The sequence below is a fragment of the Saccoglossus kowalevskii genome, chromosome 15 (genome assembly GCF_978046115.1).
Source record: "Saccoglossus kowalevskii chromosome 15, keSacKowa6.1, whole genome shotgun sequence".
Taxonomy (NCBI): Eukaryota; Metazoa; Hemichordata; class Enteropneusta; family Harrimaniidae; genus Saccoglossus; species Saccoglossus kowalevskii.
The window spans coordinates 24616271-24637379 of NC_140655.1; the positions used below are offsets into that span (position 1 = coordinate 24616271).

General features: G+C 44.5%; 1 protein-coding gene across 1 annotated transcript in view; it reads left to right on the forward strand.

Moving 5' to 3' along the window:
- Positions 1 to 21109, forward strand: part of LOC100377565 (adipolin-like) — a 73324-nt gene that overhangs the window by 16811 nt on the left and 35404 nt on the right. The window lies entirely within an intron of this gene.

Genomic DNA, 21109 nt, shown 5'->3' on the forward strand with positions numbered 1-21109 from the left:
GAGTGATTACAAGTCCTACCTAGCTATTGACAGTATATCAGTCAGATCTAGAACCATCTGAGAGCACACCTAAAAGCTTTGCCCAGAAGCATTTGAGAACAGACTAGATCTATGTAGAAGCATCTCAGGGAATTCTATCTGGGAAGATCTAAGAGAATACCAGCCATAATTAGAGCTACTGTAAAGAGAGTATAAGAGTTCTTCTAGAACCAATCTGAGTAGATACCAGTCCTACCTAGAACAATCTGAGTGCACACCAGTCCTACCTCGAACCATCTGAGTGCATACCAGTCCTATCTAGAACCATCTGAGTGCATACCAGTCCTACCTTGAACAATCTGAGTGCATACCAGCCCTATCTTGAACCATCTGAGTGCATACCAGTCCTACCTTGAACAATCTGAGTGCATACCAGTCCTATCTAGAACAATCTGAGTACATGCCAGTCCAACCTAGAACAATCTGAGGGCATACTAGTCCTACCTGAAACAATATGAGTGCATACCAGTTCTACCTCGAACAATCTGAGTGCATACCAGTCCTACCTAGAACCATCTGAGTGCATACCAGTTCTACCTCGAACAATCTGAGAGCATACCAGTCCTACCTAGAACCATCTGAGTGCATACCAGTCCTACCTAGAACCATCTGAGTGCATACCAGTCCAACCTAGAACAATCTGAGTGCATACCAGTCCTACATAGAACCATCTGAGTGCATACCAGTCCAACCTAGAACAATCTGAGTGCATACCAGTCATAACTAGAACCATCTGAGTGCATACCAGTCCTATCTAGAACCATCTGAGTGCATACCAGTCCTACCTAGAACCATCTGAGTGCATACCAGTCCTATCTAGAACCATCTGAGTGCATACTGGTCCTACCTAGTACAATCAGAGTTCATACCAGTCCTACCTGGAACAATCTGAGTGCATACCAGTTCTACCTAGAACCATCTGAGTGCATACAAGTCCAACCTCAAACAATCTGAGTGCATACCAGTCCTATCTAGAACCATCTGAGTGCATACCAGTCCTACCTGGAACAATATGAGTGCATACCAGTCCTACCTTGAACAATCTGAGTGCATACCAGTCGTATCTAGAACCATCTGAGTGCATACCAGTCCTACCTTGAACAATCTGAGTGCATACCAGTCCTATCTAGAACCATCTGAGTGCATACCAGTCCTACCTAGAACAATCTGAGTGCACACCAGTCCTACCTAGAACCATCTGAGTGCATACCAGTCCTATCTAGAACCATCTAAGTGCATACCAGTCCTACCTTGAACAATCTGAGTGCATACCAGTCCTATCTAGAACCATCTGAGTGCATACCAGTCCTACCAGGAACAATCTGAGTGCATACCAGTCATACCTCGAACAATCTGAGTACATGCCAGTCCAACCTAGAACAATCAGAGTGCATACTAGTCCTACCTGGATCAATCTGAGTACATGCCAATCCTACCTAGAACAATCAGAGTGCATACTAGTCCTACCTAGAACAATCTGAATGCATACCAGTCCCACCTAGAACAATCTGAGTGCATACCAGTCCTATCTAGAACCATCTGAGTTCATACCAGTCCAACCTATAACCATCAGAGTCCATACCAGTCCTAACTATAACCATCTATGTGCATACCAGTCCTAACTAGAACCATCTCAGTTCATACCAGTCCTACCTAGAACCATCTGAGTGCATACCAGTCCTACCTCCAACAATCTGAGTACATGCCAGTCCAACCTAGAACAATCTGAGTGCATGCCAGTCCAACCTAGAACAATCTGAGTGCATACCAGTCCTACCTAGAACAATCTGAGTGCATACACGTCCTACCTAGAACAATCTGAGTACATGCCAGTCCTACCTAGAACAATCAGAGTGCATACAAGTCTTAACTGGAACAATCTGAGTGCATACCAGTCCTACCTAGAACAATCGGAGTGCATACCAGTCCTACTTAGAACCATCTGAGTACATACCAGTTCTACCTAGAACAATCAGAGTTCATACCAGTCCTACCTGGAACAATCTGAGTGCACACCAGTCCTACCTTGAACAATCTGAGTGCATACCAGTCCTATCTAGAACCATCTGAGTGCATACCAGTCCTACCTGGAACAATCTGAGTGCATACCAGTCCTACCTAGAACAATCTGAGTACATGCCAGTCCAACCTAGAACAATCAGAGTCCATACCAGTCATAACTATAACCATCTATGTGTATACCAGTCCTAACTAGAACCATCTCAGTTCATACCAGTCCTACCTAGAACAATCTGAGTGCATGCCAGTCCAACCTAGAACAATCTGAGTGCATACCAGTCCTACCTAGAACAATCTGAGTGCATACTAGTCCTACCTAGTACAATCAGAGTTCATACCAGTCCTACCTGGAACAATCTGAGTGCACACCAGTCCTACCTGGAACAATCTGAGGGCATACCAGTCCTACCTAGAACAATCTGAGTACATGCCAGTCCAACCTAGAACAATCAGAGTCCATACCAGTCATAACTATAACCATCTATGTGTATACCAGTCCTAACTAGAACCATCTCAGTTCATACCAGTCCTACCTAGAACAATCTGAGTGCATGCCAGTCCAACCTAGAACAATCTGAGTGCATACCAGTCCTTCCTAGAACAATCAGAGTGCATACTAGTCCTATCTGGAACAATCTGAGTGCATACCAGAACTACCAAGAACAATCTGAGTGCATACCAGTCCTACCTCAAACAATCTGAGTGCATACCAGTCCTACCTAGAACCATCTGAGTGCATACTAGTCCTACCTGGAACAATCTGAGTGCATACCAGTCCTACCTAGAACCATCTGAGTGCATACCAGTTCTACCTCGAACAATCTGAGAGCATACCAGTCCTACCTAGAACCATCTGAGTGCATACCAGTCCTACCTAGAACCATCTGAGTGCATACCAGTCCAACCTAGAACAATCTGAGTGCATACCAGTCCTACATAGAACCATCTGAGTGCATACAAGTCCAACCTAGAACAATCTGAGTGCATACCAGTCATAACTAGAACCATCTGAGTGCATACCAGTCCTATCTAGAACCATCTGAGTGCATACCAGTCCTACCTAGAACCATCTGAGTGCATACCAGTCCTATCTAGAACCATCTGAGTGCATACTGGTCCTACCTAGTACAATCAGAGTTCATACCAGTCCTACCTGGAACAATCTGAGTGCATACCAGTCCTACCTGGAACAATATGAGTGCATACCAGTCCTACCTTGAACAATCTGAGTGCATACCAGTCGTATCTAGAACCATCTGAGTGCATACCAGTCCTACCTGGAACAATCTGAGTGCATACCAGTCCTACCTTGAACAATCTGAGTGCATACCAGTCCTATCTAGAACCATCTGAGTGCATACCAGTCCTACCTAGAACAATCTGAGTGCACACCAGTCCTACCTAGAACCATCTGAGTGCATACCAGTCCTATCTAGAACCATCTGAGTGCATACCAGTCCTACCTTGAACAATCTGAGTGCATACCAGTCCTATCTAGAACCATCTGAGTGCATACCAGTCCTACCAGGAACAATCTGAGTGCATACCAGTCCTACCTCGAACAATCTGAGTACATGCCAGTCCAACCTAGAACAATCAGAGTGCATACTAGTCCTACCTGGATCAATCTGAGTACATGTCAATCCTACCTAGAACAAGCAGAGTGCATACTAGTCCTACCTAGAACAATCTGAATGCATACCAGTCCCACCTAGAACAATCTGAGTGCATACCAGTCCTATCTAGAACCATCTGAGTTCATACCAGTCCAACCTATAACCATCAGAGTCCATACCAGTTCTAACTATAACCATCTATGTGCATACCAGTCCTAACTAGAACCATCTCAGTTCATACCAGTCCTACCTAGAACCATCTGAGTGCATACCAGTCCTACCTCGAACAATCTGAGTACATGCCAGTCCAACCTAGAACAATCTGAGTGCATACCAGTCCTACCTAGAACAATCTGAGTGCATACACGTCCTACCTAGAACAATCTGAGTACATGCCAGTCCTACCTAGAACAATCAGAGTGCATACAAGTCTTAACTGGAACAATCTGAGTACATGCCAGTCCTACCTAGAACAATCAGAGTGCAAACTAGTCCTACCTGGAACAATCTGAGTGCATACCAGTCCTACCTAGAACAATCGGAGTGCATACCAGTCCTACTTAGAACCATCTGAGTACATGCCAGTTCTACCTAGAACAATCAGAGTTCATACCAGTCCTACCTGGAACAATCTGAGTGCACACCAGTCCTACCTTGAACAATCTGAGTGCATACCAGTCCTATCTAGAACCATCTGAGTGCATACCAGTCCTACCTGGAACAATCTGAGTGCATACCAGTCCTACCTAGAACAATCTGAGTACATGCCAGTCCAACCTAGAACAATCAGAGTCCATACCAGTCATAACTATAACCATCTATGTGTATACCAGTCCTAACTAGAACCATCTCAGTTCATACCAGTCCTACCTAGAACAATCTGAGTGCATGCCAGTCCAATCTAGAACAATCTGAGTGCATACCAGTCCTACCTAGAACAATCTGAGTGCATACTAGTCCTACCTAGTACAATCAGAGTTCATACCAGTCCTACCTGGAACAATCTGAGTGCACACCAGTCCTACCTGGAACAATCTGAGGGCATACCAGTCCTACCTAGAACAATCTGAGTACATGCCAGTCCAACCTAGAACAATCAGAGTCCATACCAGTCATAACTATAACCATCTATGTGTATACCAGTCCTAACTAGAACCATCTCAGTTCATACCAGTCCTACCTAGAACAATCTGAGTGCATGCCAGTCCAACCTAGAACAATCTGAGTGCATACCAGTCCTTCCTAGAACAATCAGAGTGCATACTAGTCCTATCTGGAACAATCTGAGTGCATACCAGAACTACCAAGAACAATCTGAGTGCATACCATTCCTACCTCAATCTGAGTGCATACCAGTCCTACCTAGAACCATCTGAGTGCATACTAGTCCTACCTGGAACAATCTGAGTGCATACTAGTCCTACCTAGTACAATCAGAGTTCATACCAGTCCTACCTGGAACAATCTGAGTGCACACCAGTCCTACCTTGAACAATCTGAGTGCATACCAGTCCTATCTAGAACCATCTGAGTGCATACCAGTCCTACCTGGAACAATCTGAGTGCATACCAGTCCTACCTAGAACAATCTGAGTACATGCCAGTCCAACCTAGAACAATCAGAGTCCATACCAGTCATAACTATAACCATCTATGTGTATACCAGTCCTAACTAGAACCATCTCAGTTCATACCAGTCCTACCTAGAACAATCTGAGTGCATGCCAGTCCAACCTAGAACAATCTGAGTGCATACCAGTCCTACCTAGAACAATCTGAGTGCATACCAGTTCTACATAGAACCATCTGAGTGCATACAAGTCCAACCTCAAACAATCTGAGTGCATATCAGTCCTACCTAGAACCATCTGAGTGCATACCATTCCAACCTAGAACAATCTGAGTGCATACCAGTTCTACCTAGAACAATCTGAGTGCATATCAGTCCTACCTAGAACCATCTGAGTGCATACCAGTCCAACCTAGAACAATCTGAGTGCATACCAGTTCTACCTAGAACAATCTGAGTACATGCCAGTCCTACCTAGAACAATCTGAGTGCATACTAGTCCTACCTGGAACAATCTGAGTGCATACCAGTCCTACCTAGAACAATCTGAATGCACACCAGTCCCACCTAGAACCATCTGAGTTCATACCAGTCCTACCTCGAACAATCTGAGTACATACCAGTCCTACCTAGAACCATCTGAGTGCATACTAGTCCTACCTAGTACAATCAGAGTTCATACCAGTCCTACCTGGAACAATCTGAGTGCATACCAGTTCTACCTAGAACCATCTGAGTGCATACACGTCCAACCTCAAACAATCTGAGTGCATATCAGTCCTACCTAGAACCATCTGAGTGCATACCAGCCCAACCTAGAACAATCTGAGTGCATACCAGTTCTACCTAGAACAATCTGAGTACATGCCAGTCCTACCTAGAACAATCTGAGTACATACTAGTCCTACCTGGAACAATCTGAGTGCATACCAGTCCTACCTAGAACCATCTGAGTTCATATCAGTCCACCTATAACCATCAGAGTCCATACCAGTCATAACTATAACCATCTATGTGCATACCAGTCCTACCTAGAACCATCTGAGTGCATACCAGTCCTACCTCGAACAATCTGAGTACATGCCAGTCCAACCTAGAACAATCTGAGTGCATACCAGTCCTACCTAGAACAATCTGAGTTCATACACGTCCTACCTAGAACAATCTGAGTACATGCCAGTCCTACCTAGAACAATCAGAGTGCATACTAGTCCTACCTGGAACAATCTGAGTACATACCAGTCCTACCTCGAACAATCTGAGTACATACCAGTCCTACCTAGAACCATCTGAGTGCATACTGGTCCTACCTAGTACAATCAGAGTTCATACCAGTCCTACCTGGAACAATCTGAGTGCATACCAGTTCTACCTAGAACCATCTGAGTGCATACAAGTCCAACCTCAAACAATCTGAGTGCATATCAGTCCTACCTAGAACCATCTGAGTGCATACTAGTCCAACCTAGAACAATCTGAGTGCATACCAGTTCTACCTAGAACAATCTGAGTACATGCCAGTCCTACCTAGAACAATCTGAGTACATACTAGTCCTACCTGGAACAATCTGAGTGCATACCAGTCCTACCTAGAACAATCTGAATGCACACCAGTCCCACCTAGAACAATCTGAGTTCATACCAGTCCTACCTAGAACCATCTGAGTGCATACCAGTCCTACCTCGAACAATCTGAGTACATGCCAGTCCAACCTAGAACAATCTGAGTGCATACCAGTCCTACCTAGAACAATCTGAGTGCATACACGTCCTACCTAGAACAATCTGAGTACATGCCAGTCCTACCTAGAACAATCAGAGTGCATACTAGTCCTACCTGGAACAATCTGAGTGCATACCAGTCCTACCTAGTACAATTGGAGTGCATACCAGTCCTACCTCGAACAATCTGAGTGCATACCAGTCCTACCTAGAACAATCTGAGTGCATACCAGTCCTATCTAGACATTCTCAGTACATGCCAGTCCTACATGGAACAATCTGAGTGTAACTAGTCCTACCGAGAACAATCTGAGTGCATACCGGTCCTACCTAAAACAATCTAAGTGCATAGTGGTCCTACCTAGAACAATCTGAGTGCATACCAGTCCTACCTAGAACCATCTTAGTGCATACCAGTCATATCTAGAACCATCTGAGTGCATACCAGTCGTACCTAGATCAATCTGAGTGTATACCAGTCCTACCTAGAACCATCTGAGTACATACAAGTTCTACCTAGCACAATCTGAGAGCATACCAGTCCTACCTAGAACCATCTGAGTACATACCAGTTCTACCTAGAACAATGTAAGAGCATACCAGTCCTTCCTAGAACAATCAGAGTGCATACTAGTCCTGCCTGGAACAATCTGAGTGCATACCAGTCCTACCTAGAACAATCTGAGTGCATAGCAGTCCCACCTCAAACAATCTGAGTGCATACCAGTCCTACCTAGAACCATCTGAGTGCATACTAGTCCTACCTGGAACAATCTGAGTGCATACTAGTCCTACCTAGTACAATCAGAGTTCATACCAGTCCTACCTGGAACAATCTGAGTGCATACCAGTTCTACCTAGAACCATCTGAGTGCATACAAGTCCAACCTTAAACAATCTGAGTGCATATCAGTCCTACCTAGAACCATCTGAGTGCATACCAGTCCAACCTAGAACAATCTGAGTGCATACCAGTCCTACCTAGAACAATCTGAGTACATGCCAGTCCTACCTAGAACAATCAGAGTGCATACTAGTCCTACCTGGAACAATCTGAGTGCATACCAGTCGTACCTAGAACAATCTGAATGCACACCAGTCCCACCTAGAACCATCTGAGTTCATTCCAGTCCTACCTAGAACCATCTGAGTTCATACCAGTCCAACCTATAATCATCAGAGTCCATACCAGTCATAACTATAACCATCTATGTGCATACCAGTCCTACCTAGAACCATCTGAGTGCATACCAGTCCTATCTAGAACCATCTGAGTGCATACCAGTCCTACCTAGAACAATCTGAGTGCACACCAGTCCTACCTAGAACCATCTGAGTGCATACCAGTCCTATCTAGAACCATCTGAGTGCATACCAGTCCTACCTTGAACAATCTGAGTGCATACCAGTCCTATCTAGAACCATCTGAGTGCATACCAGTCCTACCAGGAACAATCTGAGTGCATACCAGTCCTACCTCGAACAATCTGAGTACATGCCAGTCCAACCTAGAACAATCAGAGTGCATACTAGTCCTACCTGGATCAATCTGAGTACATGTCAATCCTACCTAGAACAATCAGAGTGCATACTAGTCCTACCTAGAACAATCTGAATGCATACCAGTCCCACCTAGAACAATCTGAGTGCATACCAGTCCTATCTAGTACCATCTGAGTTCATACCAGTCCAACCTATAACCATCAGAGTCCATACCAGTCCTAACTATAACCATCTATGTGCATACCAGTCCTAACTAGAACCATCTCAGTTCATACCAGTCCTACCTAGAACCATCTGAGTGCATACCAGTCCTACCTCGAACAATCTGAGTACATGCCAGTCCAACCTAGAACAATCTGAGTGCATACCAGTCCTACCTAGAACAATCTGAGTGCATACACGTCCTACCTAGAACAATCTGAGTACATGCCAGTCCTACCTAGAACAATCAGAGTGCATACAAGTCTTAACTGGAACAATCTGAGTACATGCCAGTCCTACCTAGAACAATCAGAGTGCAAACTAGTCCTACCTGGAACAATCTGAGTGCATACCAGTCCTACCTAGAACAATCGGAGTGCATACCAGTCCTACTTAGAACCATCTGAGTACATACCAGTTCTACCTAGAACAATCAGAGTTCATACCAGTCCTACCTGGAACAATCTGAGTGCACACCAGTCCTACCTTGAACAATCTGAGTGCATACCAGTCCTATCTAGAACCATCTGAGTGCATACCAGTCCTACCTGGAACAATCTGAGTACATGCCAGTCCAACCTAGAACAATCAGAGTCCATACCAGTCATAACTATAACCATCTATGTGTATACCAGTCCTAACTAGAACCATCTCAGTTCATACCAGTCCTACCTAGAACAATCTGAGTGCATGCCAGTCCAACCTAGAACAATCTGAGTGCATACCAGTCCTACCTAGAACAATCTGAGTGCATACTAGTCCTACCTAGTACAATCAGAGTTCATACCAGTCCTACCTGGAACAATCTGAGTGCACACCAGTCCTACCTGGAACAATCTGAGGGCATACCAGTCCTAACTAGAACAATCTGAGTACATGCCAGTCCAACCTAGAACAATCAGAGTCCATACCAGTCATAACTATAACCATCTATGTGTATACCAGTCCTAACTAGAACCATCTCAGTTCATACCAGTCCTACCTAGAACAATCTGAGTGCATGCCAGTCCAACCTAGAACAATCTGAGTGCATACCAGTCCTTCCTAGAACAATCAGAGTGCATACTAGTCCTATCTGGAACAATCTGAGTGCATACCAGAACTACCAAGAACAATCTGAGTGCATACCATTCCTACCTCAATCTGAGTGCATACCAGTCCTACCTAGAACCATCTGAGTGCATACTAGTCCTACCTGGAACAATCTGAGTGCATACTAGTCCTACCTAGTACAATCAGAGTTCATACCAGTCCTACCTGGAACAATCTGAGTGCACACCAGTCCTACCTTGAACAATCTGAGTGCATACCAGTCCTATCTAGAACCATCTGAGTGCATACCAGTCCTACCTGGAACAATCTGAGTGCATACCAGTCCTACCTAGAACAATCTGAGTACATGCCAGTCCAACCTAGAACAATCAGAGTGCATGCCAGTCCAACCTAGAACAATCTGAGTGCATACCAGTCCTACCTAGAACAATCTGAGTGCATACCAGTTCTACATAGAACCATCTGAGTGCATACAAGTCCAACTTCAAACAATCTGAGTGCATATCAGTCCTACCTAGAACCATCTGAGTGCATACCATTCCAACCTAGAACAATCTGAGTGCATACCAGTTCTACCTAGAACAATCTGAGTGCATATCAGTCCTACCTAGAACCATCTGAGTGCATACCAGTCCAACCTAGAACAATCTGAGTGCATACCAGTTCTACCTAGAACAATCTGAGTACATGCCAGTCCTACCTAGAACAATCTGAGTGCATACTAGTCCTACCTGGAACAATCTGAGTGCATACCAGTCCTACCTAGAACAATCTGAATGCACACCAGTCCCACCTAGAACCATCTGAGTTCATACCAGTCCTACCTCGAACAATCTGAGTACATACCAGTCCTACCTAGAACCATCTGAGTGCATACTAGTCCTACCTAGTACAATCAGAGTTCATACCAGTCCTACCTGGAACAATCTGAGTGCATACCAGTTCTACCTAGAACCATCTGAGTGCATACACGTCCAACCTCAAACAATCTGAGTGCATATCAGTCCTACCTAGAACCATCTGAGTGCATACCAGCCCAACCTAGAACAATCTGAGTGCATACCAGTTCTACCTAGAACAATCTGAGTACATGCCAGTCCTACCTAGAACAATCTGAGTACATACTAGTCCTACCTGGAACAATCTGAGTGCATACCAGTCCTACCTAGAACAATCTGAGGGCATACCAGTCCTACCTAGAACAATCTGAGTACATGCCAGTCCAACCTAGAACAATCAGAGTCCATACCAGTCATAACTATAACCATCTATGTGTATACCAGTCCTAACTAGAACCATCTCAGTTCATACCAGTCCTACCTAGAACAATCTGAGTGCATGCCAGTCCAACCTAGAACAATCTGAGTGCATACCAGTCCTTCCTAGAACAATCAGAGTGCATACTAGTCCTATCTGGAACAATCTGAGTGCATACCAGAACTACCAAGAACAATCTGAGTGCATACCATTCCTACCTCAATCTGAGTGCATACCAGTCCTACCTAGAACCATCTGAGTGCATACTAGTCCTACCTGGAACAATCTGAGTGCATACTAGTCCTACCTAGTACAATCAGAGTTCATACCAGTCCTACCTGGAACAATCTGAGTGCACACCAGTCCTACCTTGAACAATCTGAGTGCATACCAGTCCTATCTAGAACCATCTGAGTGCATACCAGTCCTACCTGGAACAATCTGAGTGCATACCAGTCCTACCTAGAACAATCTGAGTACATGCCAGTCCAACCTAGAACAATCAGAGTCCATACCAGTCATAACTATAACCATCTATGTGTATACCAGTCCTAACTAGAACCATCTCAGTTCATACCAGTCCTACCTAGAACAATCTGAGTGCATGCCAGTCCAACCTAGAACAATCTGAGTGCATACCAGTCCTACCTAGAACAATCTGAGTGCATACCAGTTCTACATAGAACCATCTGAGTGCATACAAGTCCAACCTCAAACAATCTGAGTGCATATCAGTCCTACCTAGAACCATCTGAGTGCATACCATTCCAACCTAGAACAATCTGAGTGCATACCAGTTCTACCTAGAACAATCTGAGTGCATATCAGTCCTACCTAGAACCATCTGAGTGCATACCAGTCCAACCTAGAACAATCTGAGTGCATACCAGTTCTACCTAGAACAATCTGAGTACATGCCAGTCCTACCTAGAACAATCTGAGTGCATACTAGTCCTACCTGGAACAATCTGAGTGCATACCAGTCCTACCTAGAACAATCTGAATGCACACCAGTCCCACCTAGAACCATCTGAGTTCATACCAGTCCTACCTCGAACAATCTGAGTACATACCAGTCCTACCTAGAACCATCTGAGTGCATACTAGTCCTACCTAGTACAATCAGAGTTCATACCAGTCCTACCTGGAACAATCTGAGTGCATACCAGTTCTACCTAGAACCATCTGAGTGCATACACGTCCAACCTCAAACAATCTGAGTGCATATCAGTCCTACCTAGAACCATCTGAGTGCATACCAGCCCAACCTAGAACAATCTGAGTGCATACCAGTTCTACCTAGAACAATCTGAGTACATGCCAGTCCTACCTAGAACAATCTGAGTACATACTAGTCCTACCTGGAACAATCTGAGTGCATACCAGTCCTACCTAGAACCATCTGAGTTCATATCAGTCCACCTATAACCATCAGAGTCCATACCAGTCATAACTATAACCATCTATGTGCATACCAGTCCTACCTAGAACCATCTGAGTGCATACCAGTCCTACCTCGAACAATCTGAGTACATGCCAGTCCAACCTAGAACAATCTGAGTGCATACCAGTCCTACCTAGAACAATCTGAGTTCATACACGTCCTACCTAGAACAATCTGAGTACATGCCAGTCCTACCTAGAACAATCAGAGTGCATACTAGTCCTACCTGGAACAATCTGAGTACATACCAGTCCTACCTCGAACAATCTGAGTACATACCAGTCCTACCTAGAACCATCTGAGTGCATACTGGTCCTACCTAGTACAATCAGAGTTCATACCAGTCCTACCTGGAACAATCTGAGTGCATACCAGTTCTACCTAGAACCATCTGAGTGCATACAAGTCCAACCTCAAACAATCTGAGTGCATATCAGTCCTACCTAGAACCATCTGAGTGCATACTAGTCCAACCTAGAACAATCTGAGTGCATACCAGTTCTACCTAGAACAATCTGAGTACATGCCAGTCCTACCTAGAACAATCTGAGTACATACTAGTCCTACCTGGAACAATCTGAGTGCATACCAGTCCTACCTAGAACAATCTGAATGCACACCAGTCCCACCTAGAACAATCTGAGTTCATACCAGTCCTACCTAGAACCATCTGAGTGCATACCAGTCCTACCTCGAACAATCTGAGTACATGCCAGTCCAACCTAGAACAATCTGAGTGCATACCAGTCCTACCTAGAACAATCTGAGTGCATACACGTCCTACCTAGAACAATCTGAGTACATGCCAGTCCTACCTAGAACAATCAGAGTGCATACTAGTCCTACCTGGAACAATCTGAGTGCATACCAGTCCTACCTAGTACAATTGGAGTGCATACCAGTCCTACCTCGAACAATCTGAGTGCATACCAGTCCTACCTAGAACAATCTGAGTGCATACCAGTCCTATCTAGACATTCTCAGTACATGCCAGTCCTACATGGAACAATCTGAGTGTAACTAGTCCTACCGAGAACAATCTGAGTGCATACCGGTCCTACCTAAAACAATCTAAGTGCATAGTGGTCCTACCTAGAACAATCTGAGTGCATACCAGTCCTACCTAGAACCATCTTAGTGCATACCAGTCATATCTAGAACCATCTGAGTGCATACCAGTCGTACCTAGATCAATCTGAGTGTATACCAGTCCTACCTAGAACCATCTGAGTACATACAAGTTCTACCTAGCACAATCTGAGAGCATACCAGTCCTACCTAGAACCATCTGAGTACATACCAGTTCTACCTAGAACAATGTAAGAGCATACCAGTCCTTCCTAGAACAATCAGAGTGCATACTAGTCCTGCCTGGAACAATCTGAGTGCATACCAGTCCTACCTAGAACAATCTGAGTGCATAGCAGTCCCACCTCAAACAATCTGAGTGCATACCAGTCCTACCTAGAACCATCTGAGTGCATACTAGTCCTACCTGGAACAATCTGAGTGCATACTAGTCCTACCTAGTACAATCAGAGTTCATACCAGTCCTACCTGGAACAATCTGAGTGCATACCAGTTCTACCTAGAACCATCTGAGTGCATACAAGTCCAACCTTAAACAATCTGAGTGCATATCAGTCCTACCTAGAACCATCTGAGTGCATACCAGTCCAACCTAGAACAATCTGAGTGCATACCAGTCCTACCTAGAACAATCTGAGTACATGCCAGTCCTACCTAGAACAATCAGAGTGCATACTAGTCCTACCTGGAACAATCTGAGTGCATACCAGTCGTACCTAGAACAATCTGAATGCACACCAGTCCCACCTAGAACCATCTGAGTTCATTCCAGTCCTACCTAGAACCATCTGAGTTCATACCAGTCCAACCTATAATCATCAGAGTCCATACCAGTCATAACTATAACCATCTATGTGCATACCAGTCCTACCTAGAACCATCTGAGTGCATACCAGTCCTATCTAGAACCATCTGAGTGCATACCAGTCCTACCTAGAACAATCTGAGTGCACACCAGTCCTACCTAGAACCATCTGAGTGCATACCAGTCCTATCTAGAACCATCTGAGTGCATACCAGTCCTACCTTGAACAATCTGAGTGCATACCAGTCCTATCTAGAACCATCTGAGTGCATACCAGTCCTACCAGGAACAATCTGAGTGCATACCAGTCCTACCTCGAACAATCTGAGTACATGCCAGTCCAACCTAGAACAATCAGAGTGCATACTAGTCCTACCTGGATCAATCTGAGTACATGTCAATCCTACCTAGAACAATCAGAGTGCATACTAGTCCTACCTAGAACAATCTGAATGCATACCAGTCCCACCTAGAACAATCTGAGTGCATACCAGTCCTATCTAGTACCATCTGAGTTCATACCAGTCCAACCTATAACCATCAGAGTCCATACCAGTCCTAACTATAACCATCTATGTGCATACCAGTCCTAACTAGAACCATCTCAGTTCATACCAGTCCTACCTAGAACCATCTGAGTGCATACCAGTCCTACCTCGAACAATCTGAGTACATGCCAGTCCAACCTAGAACAATCTGAGTGCATACCAGTCTTACCTAGAACAATCTGAGTACATGCCAGTCCTACCTAGAACAATCAGAGTGCATACAAGTCTTAACTGGAACAATCTGAGTACATGCCAGTCCTACCTAGAACAATCAGAGTGCAAACTAGTCCTACCTGGAACAATCTGAGTGCATACCAGTCCTACCTAGAACAATCGGAGTGCATACCAGTCCTACTTAGAACCATCTGAGTACATACCAGTTCTACCTAGAACAATCAGAGTTCATACCAGTCCTACCTGGAACAATCTGAGTGCACACCAGTCCTACCTTGAACAATCTGAGTGCATACCAGTCCTATCTAGAACCATCTGAGTGCATACCAGTCCTACCTGGAACAATCTGAGTACATGCCAGTCCAACCTAGAACAATCAGAGTCCATACCAGTCATAACTATAACCATCTATGTGTATACCAGTCCTAACTAGAACCATCTCAGTTCATACCAGTCCTACCTAGAACAATCTGAGTGCATGCCAGTCCAACCTAGAACAATCTGAGTGCATACCAGTCCTACCTAGAACAATCTGAGTGCATACTAGTCCTACCTAGTACAATCAGAGTTCATACCAGTCCTACCTGGAACAATCTGAGTGCACACCAGTCCTACCTGGAACAATCTGAGGGCATACCAGTCCTAACTAGAACAATCTGAGTACATGCCAGTCCAACCTAGAACAATCAGAGTCCATACCAGTCATAACTATAACCATCTATGTGTATACCAGTCCTAACTAGAACCATCTCAGTTCATACCAGTCCTACCTAGAACAATCTGAGTGCATGCCAGTCCAACCTAGAACAATCTGAGTGCATACCAGTCCTTCCTAGAACAATCAGAGTGCATACTAGTCCTATCTGGAACAATCTGAGTGCATACCAGAACTACCAAGAACAATCTGAGTGCATACCATTCCTACCTCAATCTGAGTGCATACCAGTCCTACCTAGAACCATCTGAGTGCATACTAGTCCTACCTGGAACAATCTGAGTGCATACTAGTCCTACCTAGTACAATCAGAGTTCATACCAGTCCTACCTGGAACAATCTGAGTGCACACCAGTCCTACCTTGAACAATCTGAGTGCATACCAGTCCTATCTAGAACCATCTGAGTGCATACCAGTCCTACCTGGAACAATCTGAGTGCATACCAGTCCTACCTAGAACAATCTGAGTACATGCCAGTCCAACCTAGAACAATCAGAGTGCATGCCAGTCCAACCTAGAACAATCTGAGTGCATACCAGTCCTACCTAGAACAATCTGAGTGCATACCAGTTCTACATAGAACCATCTGAGTGCATACAAGTCCAACTTCAAACAATCTGAGTGCATATCAGTCCTACCTAGAACCATCTGAGTGCATACCATTCCAACCTAGAACAATCTGAGTGCATACCAGTTCTACCTAGAACAATCTGAGTGCATATCAGTCCTACCTAGAACCATCTGAGTGCATACCAGTCCAACCTAGAACAATCTGAGTGCATACCAGTTCTACCTAGAACAATCTGAGTACATGCCAGTCCTACCTAGAACAATCTGAGTGCATACTAGTCCTACCTGGAACAATCTGAGTGCATACCAGTCCTACCTAGAACAATCTGAATGCACACCAGTCCCACCTAGAACCATCTGAGTTCATACCAGTCCTACCTCGAACAATCTGAGTACATACCAGTCCTACCTAGAACCATCTGAGTGCATACTAGTCCTACCTAGTACAATCAGAGTTCATACCAGTCCTACCTGGAACAATCTGAGTGCATACCAGTTCTACCTAGAACCATCTGAGTGCATACACGTCCAACCTCAAACAATCTGAGTGCATATCAGTCCTACCTAGAACCATCTGAGTGCATACCAGCCCAACCTAGAACAATCTGAGTGCATACCAGTTCTACCTAGAACAATCTGAGTACATGCCAGTCCTACCTAGAACAATCTGAGTACATACTAGTCCTACCTGGAACAATCTGAGTGCATACCAGTCCTACCTAGAACCATCTGAGTTCATATCAGTCCACCTATAACCATCAGAGTCCATACCAGTCATAACTATAACCATCTATGTGCATACCAGTCCTACCTAGAACCATCTGAGTGCATACCAGTCCTACCTCGAACAATCTGAGTACATGCCAGTCCAACCTAGAACAATCTGAGTGCATACCAGTCCTACCTAGAACAATCTGAGTTCATACACGTCCTACCTAGAACAATCTGAGTACATGCCAGTCCTACCTAGAACAATCAGAGTGCATACTAGTCCTACCTGGAACAATCTGAGTACATACCAGTCCTACCTCGAACAATCTGAGTACATACCAGTCCTACCTAGAACCATCTGAGTGCATACTGGTCCTACCTAGTACAATCAGAGTTCATACCAGTCCTACCTGGAACAATCTGAGTGCATACCAGTTCTACCTAGAACCATCTGAGTGCATACAAGTCCAACCTCAAACAATCTGAGTGCATATCAGTCCTACCTAGAACCATCTGAGTGCATACCAGTCCAACCTAGAACAATCTGAGTGCATACCAGTTCTACCTAGAACAATCTGAGTACATGCCAGTCCTACCTAGAACAATCTGAGTACATACTAGTCCTACCTGGAACAATCTGAGTGCATACCAGTCCTACCTAGAACAATCTGAATGCACACCAGTCCCACCTAGAACCATCTGAGTTCATACCAGTCCTACCTAGAACCATCTGAGTGCATACCAGTCCTACCTCGAACAATCTGAGTACATGCCAGTCCAACCTAGAACAATCTGAGTGCATACCAGTCCTACCTAGAACAATCTGAGTGCATACACGTCCTACCTAGAACAATCTGAGTACATGCCAGTCCTACCTAGAACAATCAGAGTGCATACTAGTCCTACCTGGAACAATCTGAGTGCATACCAGTCCTACCTAGTACAATTGGAGTGCATACCAGTCCTACCTCGAACAATCTGAGTGCATACCAGTCCTACCTAGAACAATCTGAGTGCATACCAGTCCTATCTAGACATTCTCAGTACGTGCCAGTCCTACATGGAACAATCTGAGTGTAACTAGTCCTACCGAGAACAATCTGAGTGCATACCGGTCCTACCTAAAACAATCTAAGTGCATAGTGGTCCTACCTAGAACAATCTGAGTGCATACCAGTCCTACCTAGAACCATCTTAGTGCATACCAGTCATATCTAGAACCATCTGAGTGCATACCAGTCGTACCTAGATTAATCTGAGTGTATACCAGTCCTACCTAGAACCATCTGAGTACATACAAGTTCTACCTAGCACAATCTGAGAGCATACCAGTCCTACCTAGAACCATCTGAGTACATACCAGTTCTACCTAGAACAATGTAAGAGCATACCAGTCCTTCCTAGAACAATCAGAGTGCATACTAGTCCTGCCTGGAACAATCTGAGTGCATACCAGTCCTACCTAGAACAATCTGAGTGCATAGCAGTCTCACCTCAAACAATCTGAGTGCATACCAGTCCTACCTAGAACCATCTGAGTGCATACTAGTCCTACCTGGAACAATCTGAGTGCATACTAGTCCTACCTAGTACAATCACAGTTCATACCAGTCCTACCTGGAACAATCTGAGTGCATACCAGTTCTACCTAGAACCATCTGAGTGCATACAAGTCCAACCTTAAACAATCTGAGTGCATATCAGTCCTACCTAGAACCATCTGAGTGCATACCAGTCCCACCTAGAACCATCTGAGTTCATTCCAGTCCTACCTAGAACCATCTGAGTTCATACCAGTCCAACCTATAATCATCAGAGTCCATACCAGTCATAACTATAACCATCTATGTGCATACCAGTCCTACCTAGAACCATCTGAGTGCATACCAGTCCTACCTAGAACAATCTGAGTACATGCCAGTCCAACCTAGAACAATCTGAGGGCATACCAGTCTTACCTAGAACAATCTGAGTGCATACCAGTCCTACCTAGAACAATCTGAGTTCATACCATTCCTACCTAGAACAATCTCTGTGCATACCAGTCCTATCTAGAACATTCTCAGTGCATCCCGGTCCTACCTAGAACAATCTGAGTGCATACCAGACCTACCTCGAACAATCTGAGTACATACCAGTCCAACCTATAATCATCAGAGTCCATACCAGTCATAACTATAACCATCTATGTGCATACCAGTCCTACCTAGAACCTTCTGAGTGCATACCAGTCCTACCTAGAACAATCTGAGTACATGCCAGTCCTACCTAGAACAATCTGAGTGCATGCCAGTCCAACCTAGAACAATCTGAGTGCATACCAGTCCTTCCTAGAACAATCAGAGTGCATACTAGTCCTATCTGGAACAATCTGAGTGCATACCAGAACTACCAAGAACAATCTGAGTGCATACCAGTCCTACCTCAAACAATCTGAGTGCATACCAGTCCTACCTAGAACCATCTGAGTGCATACTAGTCCTACCTGGAACAATCTGAGTGCATACTAGTCCTACCTAGTACAATCAGAGTTCATACCAGTCCTACCTGGAACAATCTGAGTGCACACCAGTCCTACCTTGAACAATCTGAGTGCATACCAGTCCTATCTAGAACCATCTGAGTGCATACCAGTCCTACCTGGAACAATCTGAGTGCATACCAGTCCTACCTAGAACAATCTGAGTACATGCCAGTCCAACCTAGAACAATCAGAGTCCATACCAGTCATAACTATAACCATCTATGTGTATACCAGTCCTAACTAGAACCATCTCAGTTCATACCAGTCCTACCTAGAACAATCTGAGTGCATGCCAGTCCAACCTAGAACAATCTGAGTGCATACCAGTCCTACCTAGAACAATCTGAGTACATACCAGTTCTACATAGAACCATCTGAGTGCATACAAGTCCAACCTCAAACAATCTGAGTGCATATCAGTCCTACCTAGAACCATCTGAGTGCATACCATTCCAACCTAGAACAATCTGAGTGCATACCAGTTCTACCTAGAACAATCTGAGTGCATATCAGTCCTACCTAGAACCATCTGAGTGCATACCAGTCCAACCTAGAACAATCTGAGTGCATACCAGTTCTACCTAGAACAATCTGAGTGCATACTAGTCCTACCTGGAACAATCTGAGTGCATACCAGTCCTACCTAGAACAATCTGAATGCACACCAGTCCCACCTAGAACCATCTGAGTTCATACCAGTCCTACCTCGAACAATCTGAGTACATACCAGTCCTACCTAGAACCATCTGAGTGCATACTAGTCCTACCTAGTACAATCAGAGTTCATATCAGTCCTACCTGGAACAATCTGAGTGCATACCAGTTCTACCTAGAACCATCTGAGTGCATACACGTCCAACCTCAAACAATCTGAGTGCATATCCGTCCTACCTAGAACCATCTGAGTGCATACCAGCCCAACCTAGAACAATCTGAGTGCATACCAGTTCTACCTAGAACAATCTGAGTACATGCCAGTCCTACCTAGAACAATCTGAGTACATACTAGTCCTACCTGGAACAATCTGAGTGCATACCAGTCCTACCTAGAACCATCTGAGTTCATATCAGTCCAACCTATAACCATCAGAGTCCATACCAGTCATAACTATAACCATCTATGTGCATACCAGTCCTACCTAGAACCATCTGAGTGCATACCAGTCCTACCTCGAACAATCTGAGTACATGCCAGTCCAACCTAGAACAATCTGAGTGCATACCAGTCTTACCTAGAACAATCTGAGTTCATACACGTCCTACCTAGAACAATCTGAGTACATGCCAGTCCTACCTAGAACAATCAGAGTGCATACTAGTCCTACCTGGAACAATCTGAGTACATACCAGTCCTACCTCGAACAATCTGAGTACATACCAGTCCTACCTAGAACCATCTGAGTGCATACTGGTCCTACCTAGTACAATCAGAGTTCATACCAGTCCTACCTGGAACAATCTGAGTGCATACCAGTTCTACCTAGAACCATCTGAGTGCATACAAGTCCAACCTCAAACAATCTGAGTGCATATCAGTCCTACCTAGA